General features: G+C 35.1%; 1 protein-coding gene across 8 annotated transcripts in view; it reads left to right on the forward strand.

Annotated features, from left to right (window-relative positions):
- SCAPER (S-phase cyclin A associated protein in the ER) overlaps positions 1 to 17,178 on the forward strand; it is a 503,757-nt gene that overhangs the window by 348,684 nt on the left and 137,895 nt on the right. The gene's annotated exons all lie outside the window — the stretch shown is intronic.

The following is a 17,178-nucleotide window of genomic DNA, read 5'->3' on the forward strand; positions in this document are numbered from 1 at the left end:
TTCCTTGCTCCATTTTTTCTTTATATATTGATAAAATGTATATCACATGTTCACTACAAAAAAATTAACCATCTTTAAACTCTAGCAACCAGAGATAACTAATGCAACCAGAAATATATATTCAAATTTTTCTTCATAGGTACATAAAATGGGATAACAGTTTCTTCTGTGTTGTTTTGTGACCTGCTGTTTTCCATTTAATATATAACATGTTTTCCACTTTTCATGTCAATAAATATTCATATGCATTGCTGTTTAGAGTATCCAAAAAAAAAAAAAAGAATATATTATCTTTTTTCCAAAAAGACATTGTGATAAAATAGAAATAGCATTGGCTTTGAAGTCTGACAAACCTGGATTCCAGTTTTACCTCTGCCAGTTACTACTGGCTGGGAGAATTTGAGCAAATGCCTTAATCTCATTGCATCTCTTTCCTCGTTTGGAAAAATACAAATAATCATATTCACCTCACAGTACTACTGGTGGGGATCAGTTGAAATAATGTATGTGAGAGCTCTTTGGAAACTGTAGGATTTTAAAATTTTTCAGTGGAAGTTTTTAAGTAGTAGTCTTGCCTGGTTTAAGAAAGTGTTGTCTACTTGACATGAGATATTTCTAAGTACAAAGTTTTTGACACTAAAGGTAATCTACTGACAAAATAGAGATTAATGAAGGAAGGCATAGATATTCTTTACATCACAGTATCTTCCTATGCAGCAGAAAGCTCCACATTAGGCCAGGTGCAGTGGCTCAGGGCTATAATCCTAGCACTCTGAGAGGCTGAGGTGGGAGGATCGCTTGAGCTCGGGAGTTCAAGACCAGCCTGAGCAAGAGTGAGACCCCATCTCTACAAAAACAGAAAAATTAGCCAGGCATGGTGGTGTGTACCTATAAGTTACAACTACTTGGGAGGCTGAGGCAGGAGGATCCCTTGAGCTCAGGAGTTTGAGGTTACAGTGAGCTATGATGACGCCACTGCACTCTAGCCTGAATGACAGAGTGAGACCCTGTCTCAAAAAAAAAGAAAGCTCCACATTAGGCAGTTAATAGCCTGCATAGAGGTTTTTCTAACCCAGGGGAGTTGGCATTCTTTATGAAAATGGACTTCATTTTCAGGGTGTTACTGGGTATGTTGTCATCACTTACTGTGTGTGAATTGGCAGGGAGGGTGGAAGGAAGGAATGAAACACATAATAAATATTTGAGATAAAAAAAGTAAATGGTATTTGATTCTTTGGGACAGTGCTTTGATAACTTTTAAAAATTCATATTGTTCATCTTAAATGCACCTAGAATTTGTGTTCTGTTTCTTTTTTGGCTTTTTGTTTATTTGTTTGTTTTCTGGTAGGCTTCAACATGCATAACATGAGTTCTCTGGCTGGTAACCTAGATTAAATACATGTTTTCCAAAAGATATTTTTGCCATTGTAGCAAAGAGCATGTTGTTCTTGTGCTTATCTATGCATCTCCTTTAGGAAAGGGAAGAGGTTTCCACGGTTCCTAAAAAGACCAAAGCAGGAATTAGTGCACTCCCATTGGAAAGGAGCCTGGGAATCCTGAGAGTCCCCCAGTGCACCTCATCTGGGCACCAGCTGATCACAGGGCCAGAATTGAAAGTTTGTTCCTTCATCTCACCTTAGGTGCTACTTGCTGAATGAGGCCAGCACCCAGGACTGTGGGTATCTAGCATTGACTCTGAGATTCCTGTTTTTTGAAGATAGCCTCAAGATCATAACTGTACTTTCTAAACCAGCCTCACTTCTCAGCACTAAAGGATTAAAGCAGTGAGAGTGTTATGCTATTTATTCAGAGATGGACAAGAAGAATTTCTTAATTATTTCAGATTTAGATGTAGAATCAGAGCATAGTGTCACTCACTGTTGGGTATGAATCAGTGGCTTAATTCAAAAAATACTCTTTCTCATTTTCCTTCCAACACAAATTCCCTGGCCTTGGGCTTTCCATAGTCCCAGGGTATTCCCTTTGCTCTCGACCTGTCCAGAACCTCCCTTTCCATTCCTAATGAGTTCTCATCCCTCAACTTCACGAACCTTCTGCCACCCTAGCTCATGATGTTTCCTGCCTCTTGTGGCATTTCATAGTTCTTACCTAGATAGGCTGTTTAAAATATCCTATTTAATTTTTCTGAGTGATAAACAGCGAAGGATTTGAGAAGTTTAAGCCACTGCCTAATAACAGTTCCTGTGTTGAAACCTGGAATCCTATGATGTGTCACTGCCTCTGTGGCCCTGAGCTCTGTGTGGGTAGATAAACCAGCCCCTGCTCCCCTTCGCACTGTCCTGCCCTCACCTGTTTTCACTCCATTTATTACCTCAGTATTTGAATGTCTTGCTTTGTCCTATAATTATTGCTAGGTAACTTCCTTGAATGAATATTTGCTTCCAGCAGCTTTTTTTAAAAGTGAAATTCAGTTATCAGCCCTTTATTGGATACATAGGATGCAAAAATTTTCTCCCATTCTGTAGGTTGTCTGTTTACTTTCATGACTATTTCTTTGGCTGTGCAGAAGCTTTTCAGTTTGATCATGTCCCATTTATTTATTTTTGTTGCTGCTGTGATTGTCTTTGGGGACTTCTTCATAAACTCTTTGCCTAACCCTATTAAAAAGTGGGCAAAGGACTTGAAAAGAAACTTTTCTAAAGAAGACAGAAGAATGGCCAACAAACATATGAAAAAATGCTCATCATCTCTAATCATCAGGGAAATGCAAATCAAAACCACAATGAGATATCACTTAACCCCAGTGAGAATGGCCTTTATCAAAAAATCTCCAAATAACAAATGCTGGCGTGGATGCGGAGAGAGAGGAACACTCCCACACTGCTGGTGGGACTGCAAACTAGTTCAACCTCTGTGGAAAGCAATATGGAAATACCTTAAAGTGATACAAGTGAATCTACCATTTGATCCAGCAATCTCATTGCTGGGCATCTACCCAAAAGATCCAGTGACACTCTACAAAAAAGACACCTGCACTCGAATGTTTATAGCAGCACAATTCATAATTGCAAGGCTGTGGAAATAGCCCAAGTGCCCATCAATCCAAGAATGGATTAATAAAATGTGGTATATGTATACCATGGAGCTCTATTCAGCTCTAAGAAACAATGGTGATATAGCACATCTTATATTTTCCTGGTTAGAGCTGGAACCCATACTACTAAGTGAAGTATCCCAAGAATGGAAAAACAAGCACCACATATACTCACCAGCAAACTGGTATTAACTGAGTAGCAGCTAAGTGGACACATAGGTACTACAGTAATAGGGTATTGGGGAACGGGGAGGGGAGAGGGGGGCGGGTATATACATACATAATGAGTGACACATGTGCACCATCTGGGGGATGGTCATGCTGGAAACTCAGACTTGTGGGGGGAGGGGGGGAAAGGGCATTTATTGAAACCTTAAAATCTGTACCCCCATAATATGCCGAAATAAATAAAATAAAATAAAATAAGTGAAATTCAGAATTATGCCTGTTTCTGGAAATCTAACTTTTTGAAACCTTTCCAAATCTTCAGTGAGTTGTATTGCTTTTGTCAGAACCAGGGAAAGCCCATAAAACTGCTTTAATCCTTTTCAAGTTATCATTGAGAGGGCTTAGCCAGGATGTGGTGTTCTAAAATCTACCATCTTAACAAATTTGTTCCAAGAAAATTGTTTTCTGTGCCAAGAAAGATCACCCTGAAACAAGGTAATGTGCATTTTATTTTGTATCTACTTTTAGCAAGACCCATGTTATTCTGCCTTCAAACTTTTAATTACAGAAAATGAGTACAAAAGAATGAATGACATATTGTAGCCTTTTTAAAATTAGGACTAATAATAGTTTATCATAACTTTTAATATTTGAAAATAAGTGGTGGCTTGTCATTTTCTTTGGGCATAAATAAGATGGATCTGCTCTGACTAAAAGCTGTGGCCAAAACTGTGTGTTGTGTTTTTATAGTATATTTACATAGTACAATGATAATAAAGGTGAGAGATGGTACTCACTGGCATGCCACATCTCCGAGCTCTTTCCAGGCAGCAAATGTAGATGTTCATGATTCACAAAGAAGTCAGCAAACCTCTTGAGCCACCAAAAAGGGTCATTAGGCTGAGTCTTCCCCAGGTTGCCTTTCACTTACTTGGCATTCCTAATTCCTGAGAGGTACCCAAGGGCAGTAAAGGGGCCAGACAGTAAACTCCCTTATCTACTTTAGGTGGTTCTATTGGGGAACTAACCAGGTGCCTATTTCTTCTCTGTCAGCCTTGCTTATCTCTTCATTGTCCCTTTGGACACAATTGTTTATATAGAAGTAGACTCATTAACATGAAGCAAAGCAGACAGCATGATATAGTGGAAAATGTATCAGCTCTAGAGTCAATTCCAGACTTAAATCAATGCTTTTCACTTATTAGCTATATGACTTGGGCCAAATTACTTATTAATTGGTAAGACTAATACCTACCTTATAGAACTATTAGGACGATTTAAAGTACATGTGTTTAAGTCCCTACACAAAGAAAGCACTTAGTTATTATCAATGTGTTTTTTTGTGTGTGTGTGGTTATTGTTTTGATTCCATATCATACTGCTTAATTACTGAGTTTTAAATCCCTAAGTCTTCATTACTTTGGCTTCTAAGAAGCTATAATCTATTAATTTTACATGAACATTTGTTTTTTCACCCTAAATTCAAACTTCATCCTGGTAAATTTTAGCCCAGTCTGTCAAGATCCTTTTTGGTTCCTGATTTGGCCCATAATTTAGTTTCATTTTCTTTAACTTAGTGCCAACCCTACAGTTGATCTGTAGAACATATGTTCTATAGAGTGTGTCTTCATCTAAACGTTGAAAAATATCAAACAAGTTAGAGAATAGTTCAGTTTAGCACTTTATTATGCATTATCTTGCCAAGTACTCCATGTGTTGTACTATCATCTCCCCAGTTAGATTGTAATTCTTTGGGATCAGAGACAGTAAATACATTATTTGTAAATCATATGACATAGTCAATATCATCTGAATACATGAATTAATTCTTTCTCTGAGAGATTGAAGTAATGCAGTGAAAGAGCACACTGCAGCAAATACTTGACCCAGTGGACTTATGGTATGATTAAACTGTAACTAAATATGGTCCTTCTGATTTTGACCACTCTGTTAGATAGACTTTGGGCAAAAGTTTTTTTATTCCATCTTTAAAATTCTGTGAGTTTGTGAGTGTGTCATCTATCTATGACTATTGCCTACTCAAAAGGCCAAAGAGAATGCTAGAACTGTATTCTCTTTTCTGTGTGTGTATCTATGGTAGTTTTTAATTTTTTATATAAACTTTATTTTTAATTATTATAGGCACATAATTGTACATATTTATGGGAAACATGTAATGTTTTGATACAGGCATATCATGTGTAATGTTCAAATCAGGGTAATTAGGGTATCCATCACCTCAAGCATTTATTATTTCTTTGTGTTAGGAACATCAATTCACTCTTTTAGTTATTTTAAAATATACAATAAATTGTTCTTAACTATAGTCACCATACTGTGCTACCAACAACTAGATCTTATTAATTCTAACTGTATTTTTGTACCCATTACCCATTTCTTCTTTATCCCAACCCCACTCCTCCGCACTGTCCTTCTCAGCCTCTGATAAGCATCGTTCTGTTCTCTATCTCCATGAGTTCAACTGTTTGTTTTTAGCTCCCACATAGAAGTGGGAACATGCAATAGTTGTCTTTCTGTGCCTGGCTTATTTCACTTAATATATCATCCTCTACTTCCATTCATGTTGCAAATGCCAGGATTTCATTCTTTTCTGTGGCTGAATAATATTCCATTGTGTATATATGCCACATTTTCTCTATCCATTCATCCATTGATAGACACTTAGGTAGATTCCATTTCTCAGCTATTATGAATAGTACTAGAGTAAACATGGGAGAACAATATCTCTTTGATATACTGATTCTTTTGGATATATGCCCAGCATTAGGATTGCTAAATAATATGGTAGCTCTATTTTTAGTTTTTTGAGGAACCTCCATACTGTTCTCTATAGTAGCTGTACTAATTTACATTCCCATCAGCAATGTACAAGGGTTCCCTTTCTCTACATCCTTGCCAGCATTCGTTATTGCCTGTCTTTTGGATAGCCATGTTAATTGGGGTGAGATAATTGAGCTCCCTGTATATTCTTATTATTAATCCCTTATCCGATGAGTAGTTTGCAAATATTTTGGGGGGGATTGTCTCTTCACTCTGTTGATTATTTCCTTTGCTGTGCAGAAGCTTTTTAGTCTGACGTGATGCCATTTGTCCATTTTTGCTTTGGTGGCCTGTGCTTTTGAGGTCTTATTCAAGAAATCTTTGCCCAGGCAAATCTCCTAGAGTATTTACCCAGTGCTTTCTTCTAGTAGTTTTATAGTTTCAGGTCTTACATTTAAGTCTTTAATCCATTTTGAGTTGATTTTTATATGTGGTGAAAGGTAAGGGTCTAGTTTCATTATTTTGCATATGGATATTCAGTTTTCCCAGCACCATTTATTAAAGACTCTTCTTTCCCCAATGTATATTCTTGGCACTGTCATAAAAAATGAGTTGACTATAAATAAATGGATTTCTGGGTTCTCTATTCTGTTCCATTGGTCTGTGTGTCTGGTTTTTACGCCATCACCATGCTGTTACAGTTATAGTAGTTTTGTAGTACAATTTGAAATCAGGTAATGTGATTCATCCAGCTTTTTTCTTTTTGCTCAGAATTGCTTTGGGTATTCTGGGTCTTTTGTGGTTCCACGTAATGTTGGGATTATTTTTTCTATTTCTCTGAAGAATGTCATTGGTATTAATATTTTGTTAGGGATTACACTGAATCTGTAGATTGCTTTGGGTAGTATGGACATTTTGACAATATTGATTCTTCTAATCTATGAACATGGAATATCTTTTTTTTTTATGTCCTCTTCAATTTCTTTCATCAGTGTTTTATAGTTTTCATTGTAGAGATCTTTCACTTCTTTGGTTAAGTTTATTCCTAGATATTTTCTTTTATTTGCAGCAATTATAAATGGTATTACTTTATTGGTTTCTTTTTCAGATTGTTTGCTATTGACATATATAATAGCTAATGATTTTTGTAGTTGATTTTGTATTCTACAACTTTATTGAATTTGTTTATCAGTTCTAATAGTTTTTTGGTGGAGTCTTTAGGTTTTTCTGAATATAAGATCATCTTGTCTACAAACAAGTATAATTTGACTTCTTTGTTTCCAATCTGGATGCCCTTTATTTCTTTCTCTTGACCAATTGCTCTGGTTAGAACTTCTAGTTCTTCTAGAACTTCTATGTTGAATAAAGGTGATGAAAGTAGGCATTCTTGTCTTGTTCCAGATCTTACAGGAAAGGCATTCAGCCCATTCAGTATGATATCAGCTATGGGTTTGTCATATATGGCTTTTATCATATTGAGATATGTTCCTTCTATACCCAGTTTTTTCAGAGTTTTATCATGAAGTCATATTGAATCTTATCAAGTGCTTTTGTGGCATCTATTGAAATCATGTGGTTTTTGTCCTTCACTCTGTTGATATGATGTATCACATTTATTGATTTGCATATGTTGAGTCATCCTTGTATCCCTGGGATGAATCTCACTTGATCATGATAAATGATCTTTTTAGTGTGTTGTTAAACTCTGTCTGCTTTTTATAGTATCTTGTTGAGAATTTTTGCATCTATATTCATCAGAGATGTTGGCCTGTAGTTTTGTTGTTGTTGTTGTGTCTTTGATTTTGGTGTTAGCATAAAAATGACCTCATAGAATGAATTTGGAAGTATTCCCTCCTCCTCTGTGGTTTGAAACAGTTTGAGTAGAGTTGGTTTAAGTTATTCTTTAAATGTTCGGTAAAATTCAGCCATGAAGCCATCAGGTCCTGGGCTTTTCTTTGGTGGGAGACATTTTATTGCTGCTTCTGTCTCATTGCTTGTTATTGGTCTATTCGGGTTTTGGATATCTTCATGGTTTAATCTTGGCAGGTTGTATTTATCTAGGATTTTATTCATTTCTTCTAGGTTTTTCAATTTATTGGGATATAGTTGCTCATAATAGTCTCTAGTGACCCTTTGAATTTCTGTAGTATCAGTTGTAATTTCTCCTGTTTCATCTTTGATTTTATTTATTTGGTTCTCTCTTTTTTACTTAGTCTGGCTAAAAAATTGTTGATTTTTTTTTAACCAACTTTTCACTTCATTGATCTTTTGTATTTTTATTTAGTCTCAATATCCTTTATTTCTGCCCTGATCTTTATTATTTCTTTTTTTGTACTAATTTTGGGTTTGGTTTGCTCTTGCAATTCCTATTTCTTTAAGATGCATTGTTAGGTTGTTTATTTGAAGTTTTTCTACTTTTTTGATATAGGTGTTTATTGCTCTAAACTTTCTTCTGAGTACTGCTTTTATTGTATCCCAAAGGTTTTGGTATGTTGTATTTCCATTTTAATTTGTTTTAAGAAATGTTTTCATTTCCTTCTTAATTTCTTCATTGATCCAGTGGTCGTTCAGAAGTATATTGTTTAATTTTCATGTGTTTATATAGTTTCCATAGTCCCTCTTGTTCTTGATTTCTAGTTTTATCCCATGTGGTCAGAAAATATACTTGATATCATTTCAATTTTTGGAACTTTTTGTGACTTGTTTCATAGCCTAACTAGAACTGTATTCTTTGTTGTTGTCCTTATCACTGTTTCAGAATTAGAGCACACTAGTAGGTATAAGATTTCCCCCATTTTAATCTATGAGGAAAAACAGGTGTGCCCTATTGCTATGGCTTTAATAAGGTATACCTATTTATTCATATCAAACAAATTAATAAAGTTACTTTTTTATAGTTTTTATAATGTATGAATTTATCTGCCCATAGTAAATTGGTCCTACTCATGTAAAGCAATAGTCATTGAATATAATAATAAAATAAATTTAGAATGATGTGAAGTGGAGCTTTGCTCACTAAGGATATAATTTACAACAAGATATCACAAATTTATTCTTTGTTTACTTGATCCTTTGAGTTGGTAAGGAGGCAGAAACTGACGTTTATTGTGTCCTCAGTGCCAAGCACTATGCTAGATACTCTGCACATTATTACCTATTTATTCCTCACAATCACCAGCAACCATATATGTGGCCCACTGCAAGATGAGTGTTGGGAACAATCACATTGGGATATGACTACAACCTGAGAAAGCTGATATCCTTTTTGAAAGAATGAATGTTCAGCATTTCTCTCCTGTGATTAATGAGGTTTTGTTCCCAAAGGCTTCTCTTGAAACCTAGGAGCATTGTCTTGTATTAGGTCATTAAGTACAAAATGTCCGATTTCCTTAAGTGCTAAGTTTGACAGTTGGTATCTCTGACATTTCACTTTGACACTTCTTATTTTTTTTTTTTATTATGAAGGTACATCCTCAGTCTTTCAAATGCTTGGTTTTCAGATTGTGATTATCTTTCAAAAATTTTTTAGAGCAACATTTATGAAACTATGGATAAGTCAAAAATTTGTGTTATTTTTGAATATGAGTCCCATCATGGAACCAATGCTGCTCAGGCAGCTCAAAATATCAGTGAAGTATTTGGGAAGGATGTGGCTAACGAACACATAGTTAAGTCAATGGTTCCAGAATTTCTGGTGATTTTAATCTTGAAAATGAGCCACGTGGTCAACCTGAGACCAAGGTGGATAATGATGAGCTGAAAGCTGTAGTGGAAGCGAATCCATCTCAACCCCTGTGTGAATTAGCAGCTAAGTTTGATGTTACTATTCTGACAATATTGGACTATTTGAAACAAGTCAGCAAGGTAAAGAAGCTGGATAGAAGGGTTAGTCAGATGAAAAATTATCTTGAAGCTTGGCTTTCTTTGCTGTCATGACATAAAGGCATACCATTTCTACACATATTGTTATGTGTGACAAAAAATGGATTCTTTATGACGATCACAAGTGTTCAGCACAATGGTTGGATAAAGATGAAGTGCTGAAACACAGTCTAAGACCAAATATTCATCAAAAAAAACCCAATGGTGTGTGTTTCGTGGTGCGGCACTGGTATTCTCCACTACAGCTTCATGAAACCTGATCAATCGATGACAGCGGATGTCTACTGCAACCAACTGGACGAAATGATGAGGATGCTTGTGAGTAAGCAGCCAAGATTAGTCAATAGAGACAGATCAATCCTCTTGCAAGACCACATGTTGCAAAAAACAACTCTGCTCAAACTACAGAGGCTGGCCTTGTAAACTCTCTGTCATCCATGGTATTCACTAGACCTTGCTCCACCTAACTAGCATTTCTTGCAGGCTTTGGACAACTTCTTGCAAGGAAAATTATTCAATTCTCAACAGGCCGTGGAAAATGCCTTTTGTGATTTCATCGCCAGTTACTCTCCAGGCTTTTTCAAAGCTGGTGTAACTAAGCTACTGTTAAGATGGCAAAACTGTGTCAGTAGTTTAGGCTCATACTTTGATTAATTATACTGTTTCCTGTTTGAGATATAATAAACTAAACTTTTGATTCAAAATCGAACATTTCATTTTTAATGATCTAATATTTACAACCAACTGAAACGTGTATTTCTTCAGACCCTGCTCTCTCAGACTTGAGCATAATGGGTCATAGTGTAACTTCTTAATAAAAAAAGTTTGTTCATGAGGAACTTAATCTTTTCACCAATTGTTTTTCTGAAATTAGAATCCAGTTGCCTATTTTGAAGGTGAGATTAAGATGTTTAGGAGGTGAGATTTTACGAGCAGTAACCATATATACTTCTCTTTCTCCCTCCCTCTCTCCTTTTCTTCTCTCACACTTCCTTCCTCTTTTGCCTTTTCTGCTCCCCTCCCCCAATCCTAGTTGCTTGTTGCAGCTCAGAACTTTAACCCTACGGCTATAAGATGAAACCTTCCCCTACTTAAGCATTTAATAAGGTATCCATGTAACAAAAACATTTGTACCCCCTTAATATTTTGAAATAGAAAATAATAAATTAAAAAAATTTTTTTAAAGATAAAGCTTTTATTATATTATGCTTTTATTATTAGATTTAACAGTGCAGTTACAACTGCTAGAAGAAAAAGACAAATGATCTTTTATAAAAGACAAATGATCTTTTATTAGTGAAGTCTTTTTGTAGTGCTTAAAAGAATGAAGAAGTCATTGGTTTATATCATTTCCAAGCAGGCTTTTTTGAAATTGCAGTTTTGTTCCTCTCAGGGAAACCAAGAAGTATGTCCATATTATCCATCTACCCGCAAAGCATGACACACTCTCAAGTAGCAGATACACGTTTTCAGAGCATCACACCATCTCTTATTCTTCTCTCTCGCTGGCGAGAAATGCAAAACTTAATTCCAGATCAAGTTGGTGTTTTACCTCTGGTGCCAATACTACTACTAAAGAGTTAAGTTATGCTTGTTAAGGAAAAATTGCACTGGTAGATGTTGGGTTCATATTTTCTGATAAAAGCAGCAGCATTGAGACTTTTTTAATGTGACTCAGTTTACAGTACAGCATTTGATTTCCATGTAGACCTATCAAGTATATTACATCTATTTAACAATCATAGTTTTTGGCATTTCACCACATTATCACATTTATATAAATGAGGAAACTAAGGTTTAAAAGGACGAAATGACTTACCCTCCTCTTCAGTTTATCTGAGCTAGGACTGAGCATCCTATTCTGGTGTTCCTTCTGCACCTTGTTGCCAATATGGTATCATCAAAGAGAGGTATTGTCAATCTGCAAGTATTTGTGGAATTTCTTCTGTGCTGAGATATGTATGATTTTTGTCTTCAGAGAGCCTACATCACAGTTAAGGATAAATCAATAAGGTATTCTATGCTATACAACAAAACAAAATTAAGTTATTTAAGCCATAGCAAAAAGTACTATTTAGTTCAAAGTTTGATCCTTGATTGGATTTCTTACAAAGTTGATATCTACAGGGTGATGATGGCTATACTTTTGTTTCTGATTTGTGAACATAAAGCTTTAACTAATTTAATAAAAGTAAAATATCATTTCATTGATATAAAAAAATACTATCATTCCTGTGAGTTGCTGGGGATTTTGTTATTTTGTTTGTTTATTTGTTTAATTTTTACATTTTGGTCAGGAAGGTATTATTTGGTTGATTGGTTTGGGGTTTTTGATTTAGGGGTTTTTTTTGTACTGGTTTATTGGTGTAGCTATAAGGAAATGATCTGTGGAATCATTTTTCCCACCTAGCAGGCTAGGGACCAAGGAGGAACTGATCTAACAGAAATTGGGAAAGATGAACCAAAAACCACTTGTAGCTATTTGTATGTATGAGAAAAAATTTTCAGGAATGATCCAGCAATGAAATCTAAAAAAGAAATGCAGCATTTCTGTGAACCTTATATACCCTTTTCAAAACTCAAATCAGGTGGTGTAAACTTATAGGATTTCCTTCCCCTAAGTAACAGATGAAGATGTGGAATTGTAACCCATGTACCACTTCATCTGTTCACCACATCATAGGTCCTCAATAAAAACTAATAAAATATTATTTGTCTCTGGGGTGAAATTTAGAATACAATTCATTGTTAATAAATAATTTCTAGTTGGGATTATTTTGATACAATTTTAAATATCTGTTTTTAGATCAAGGTTTACTGAAAAGCAAATAACTTTCCCCAGGAGACAATAAAAGTAAAAAAATTGTTTTGCAAGCTAATTAACCATAGTGATTGATAAATACTCTTCTCCATTTGACATATTGAGGCATTTTTGTTTGTCTCAAAGGCTTTACAGAGATGGTTACAGTTGACAGCTGTTGTACCACTAATAAGATTAAAGTAAAGAAATTAGTTGTGTCAGTGTTAATCTGCTGTTTAACATTGCAAACCACCTGGGGTCTTCTCCAGAGCCAACATGTTTAATTGTGAATTTAAAATTACATAACCAGATCCTACTTAAGAACATATCAAAAGACTTACTAATCACAGCTGTCTTGTTATTAATAAGTTTATGTTAACAGTAAAAATAATGCTATAGCACTAGAGTTTAAAATTAATATACTAAATTTGATGCTCACCCTGCACTTTTCAGTGTATTGTTGTAATCTTTGAAATGTAGCACTTTCTCAGTTGGAGATTAATTTGAGGAAATGCAGAAAGTCTAATTAGGTTGTTGCTTAAAATATATATGGTTTCCCATCTAAAACTAGACTATTTCTCTATGCAGCAATTAAATTGTGCATTTTATTTGTACCAAATTCACCCGTGAAACAAAAACCTTTTAAATAACACATAATTCAAGATTTCTCCTTACTCTGAGACATCATTATAATTAGGAAAATAGTTTAATTTTAAAATTGTTATTAAAATGTTACATTTATGATATGATATGCAGTGTAATAATCATCTGTGGTTGTTATGTTGAGTTTTGATCCAAACTCAAATGTAGGATGCATATACTTAACATCCCCATAGGGAAGATTGTTTGGTCTGAAAGCATTGTTAGCATCCCTAAAATGCCCTGTCTTGTGCTGATTTGCTGTTCCAGTATGTTGACTAGCCCCTATCTCTTCCCACTCAAGTGCTCTAGCATCAGAAAAGACAAAGTGGGGAGACAGGAAAAGCAGTGTGAATTTATGCTCGTCATCACAGTGCCTGTGGGAGAAATGTTTCTCCTTCATCCACAACTCACACTCTGATCTAAATTGTCTACTGCAAAAAAAATAACCCTCTGAAATTGTGTCTGTGGTAACAACAGTGTCAAAACTGAAAAATCTCTTCAATTTTAAAGAGATTTTAAAAGTTTCTTTAAATTTTAAAATTTTCTGCATCATTCTTCTGTCCCCAAGTTTCTTGCTGAGATTTTTTCTTATTAATCAAGACTTGTTTCTCTAATTGTACTATTTTAATATCTTTTAATTTTATCAGTAAAACAGTAGCATTAAAAATGCTACCACATACGTAAGACTACCTATAAGACTTCTTACAAATACATTTTTCATGTCAAATACTATTTTTCTCTACTTATATTTAATGTATTTTCTTCTTGTTAGTATGATACATTTATATTTTTTAATTTTTTAAAATTTAGTTTTAAATTTTAGAATATTAAGGGGGTACAAAAGTTTTGGTTACATATATTGCTTTTGTACCGCCAGAGTCAGAGCTATAAACGTGCCCATCCCCCTAGACAGTGCTCACTGCACCCATTAGGTGTGAATTTACCCATCCCCTCCCTGCCCTGGCCGACATCCATTGAATGTTATTTCCATATGTGCACATAAGTGTTGATCAATTAGTACTCACCACATGAGTACATGTGGTGCTTGTTTTTCTATTCTTATGATGCTTCACTTCGAAGAATGGGCTTCAGCTCCATCCAGGATGATACAAGAGGTATTGATTTATCATTGCTTTTTATGGGTGACTAGTAAGTACTCCATGGTGTCCATATACCACATTTTATTAATCCAGTCATGTATTGATGGGCACTTTACAATTGTGCTGCTATAAACATTCCAATGCAGATATCTTTATTATAGAATGTCTTTTTTTTCCTTTGGGTAAATACGCAGTAGTGGAATTGCTAGATCAAATGGTAGCTCTACTTTTAGTTCTTTGAGGTATCTCCATATTACTTTCCATAGAGGTTGTACTAATTTGCAGTCCCACCAGCAGTGTAGGAGTGTTCCTGTCTCTCTGCATCCACACCAACATTTGTTGTTTGGGGACTTTTTGATAAAGGCCATTCTCACTGGAGTTAAGTGATATCTCATTGTGGTTTTGATTTTCATTTCCCTGATGATTAGAGATGTTGAGTATTTTTTCACATTTCTTGGATGTTATTCTGTCTTTTGAAAAGTTTCGGTTCATATCCTTTTCCCACTTTTTAATGGATGTTTTGATTTTTTTGTGTTGATTTTCCAAAGTTCTATATAGATCCTAGTTATCAGCCCTTTATCAGATGTGTAACATGCAAATATTTTCTCCCATTCTGTAGGTTGTCTGTTCACTCCAATGATAGTTTCCTTGGCTGTGCAGAAGCTTTTTAATTTGATGAAGTCCCATTTATTTATTTTTGTTGCTAATGTGATTGCTTTGGGGTCTTCTTCATAAATTCTTTGCGTAGGCCAGTGTCTATAAGAGTTTTTCCGACATTTTCTTCTAGCATTCTTATGGTTTCATGTCTTAGGTTTAAGTCTGTTAACTATCATGAGTTGATTTTTGTGAGAGGTGAAAGGTGTGGATCCTGTTTCAGTCGTCTTCTACATGTGATTATCCAATTTTCCCAGCACCATTTGATGAGTATGGATTCTTTTTCTCAGTGCATGTTTTTGTCTGCTTTGTCAAAGATCAGATGACAATATGAGGATGCTCTTATATCTGGGTTCTCAATGCTGTTCCATTGGTCTGTGTCTCTAGAGGTTCTTGTGCCAGTAACATGCTGTTTGGGTTACTATAGCCTTGTAGTATAGCTTAAAGTCTAGTAGATTGATGCCTCTGAATTTGTTCCCTTTGCTTAAGATTGCTTTAGCTTAAGAGAAGCTGGTCAGAGAAGACAAGATATTTCTGGTCTTCTCTGGTTCCATATGAAGTATGGAATTATTTTCTCTAGATCTGTGAAAAATGATGTTGGTATTTTCATAGGGACTGCATTGAATCTGTAGATTATTTTGGGTAGTATAGACATTTTAACAATATTGATTCTACAGATCCATGAGCATGGTAAGGTTTTCCATTTGTTTACATCCTCTGCAACTTCTTTTCTCAGTGTTTCGTAGTTCTCCCTATATGGGTCTCTCACCTCCTTAGTTAAATATATTCCTAAATATTTAATTTTTTTTTGATGCTATTGTGAAAGGTATTGCATCTGTGATTTGATTCTCAGCTTGGCTTTTATTGGTGTACATGAAAGCTACTGATTTGTGTGCATTGATTTTGTATCCTGAGACTTTGCTGAGTTCATTTATCAATTCCAGGAATCTCTTAGTTGAATCTTTGGGTTTTTCTAGATATATCATCAGCAAGGAGCATAGTTTGATCTCTGCAGCCCCCATTTGGATACCCTTGATTTCCCTTCCCTTGTCTCATTGCTCTGGAAAGGACTTCCAGCACTGGTTGAATAGAAGTGGGCATAGTGGGCAACTCTGTCTGGTTCTAGTTATAAGTGGGAATGCTTTCAATTTTTCCCCATTAATGTTAGCTGTGGGTTTGTCATATATGGCTTTAATGATTTTGATAATAATATATCCCTTTAATAATTTTAATAATAATCTATGCCTATTTTGTTAAGAGTTCTTATCATAAAAGAGTACTGAATTTTGTCAAATGCCTTCTCTGTGTCTATTGAGAGGATCATATGGTCTTTGTTGTTGTTTTTATTATATAGTGAATTACATTTATAGATTTGTATATGTTAAACCATCATTGCATTTCTGGGATGAATCCTACCCGGTCATGATGAATTATTTTTTTGATGTGCAAGTGAATTCGGTTTGCTAAGATTTTATTGAGAATTTTTGCATCTATATTCATAAGGGAAATTGCTCTGTAGTTTTCTTTTTGTTGTTGTTGTTGTGTCCTTTCCTGGCTTTGATTTCAAGGTGATACTGGCTTCATAGAGTGATTTGGGGAGAATTCTATCCTTCTCAATGTTGTGGAATAATTTCTGCAGTATAGATACCAGTTCTTCTTTGTAGGCTTGGTAAAATTCAGGTGTTAACTTGTCTGTTCCAAGATATTTTTATTGGAAGATTTGGAAGGTGATATCTTTATTGTGGTGGTGGTTTTACAACTGAATGCATTTGTCCAAACATTGTACATTTAAAAAAAGGTAAATGTTGACTGTCTATAAATTGTATTTCATCTTTAAGAATTACATACCAAAAGAGCACATGTTTTATAAGGGAAAGAAAATTACTTTAACATCATACTTTTCAGAAGAAAATGGGGTATCATTCTCAATATACTCTACAAAAGAAGCAATGTGCCAATGACTTTATATCCAACAGAACTGACCTTCCCTTGTCAAAGGCACAGACACACTTTTATCAGACTATGACATGTAAGAACTCAGAGAATATTGGTCCCATAAGCCCTTCCTAATGAATCTACTGGAGAACAGTCTTCAG

This window comes from Microcebus murinus, chromosome 6, assembly GCF_040939455.1.
Source record: "Microcebus murinus isolate Inina chromosome 6, M.murinus_Inina_mat1.0, whole genome shotgun sequence".
Classification (NCBI taxonomy): domain Eukaryota; kingdom Metazoa; phylum Chordata; class Mammalia; order Primates; family Cheirogaleidae; genus Microcebus; species Microcebus murinus.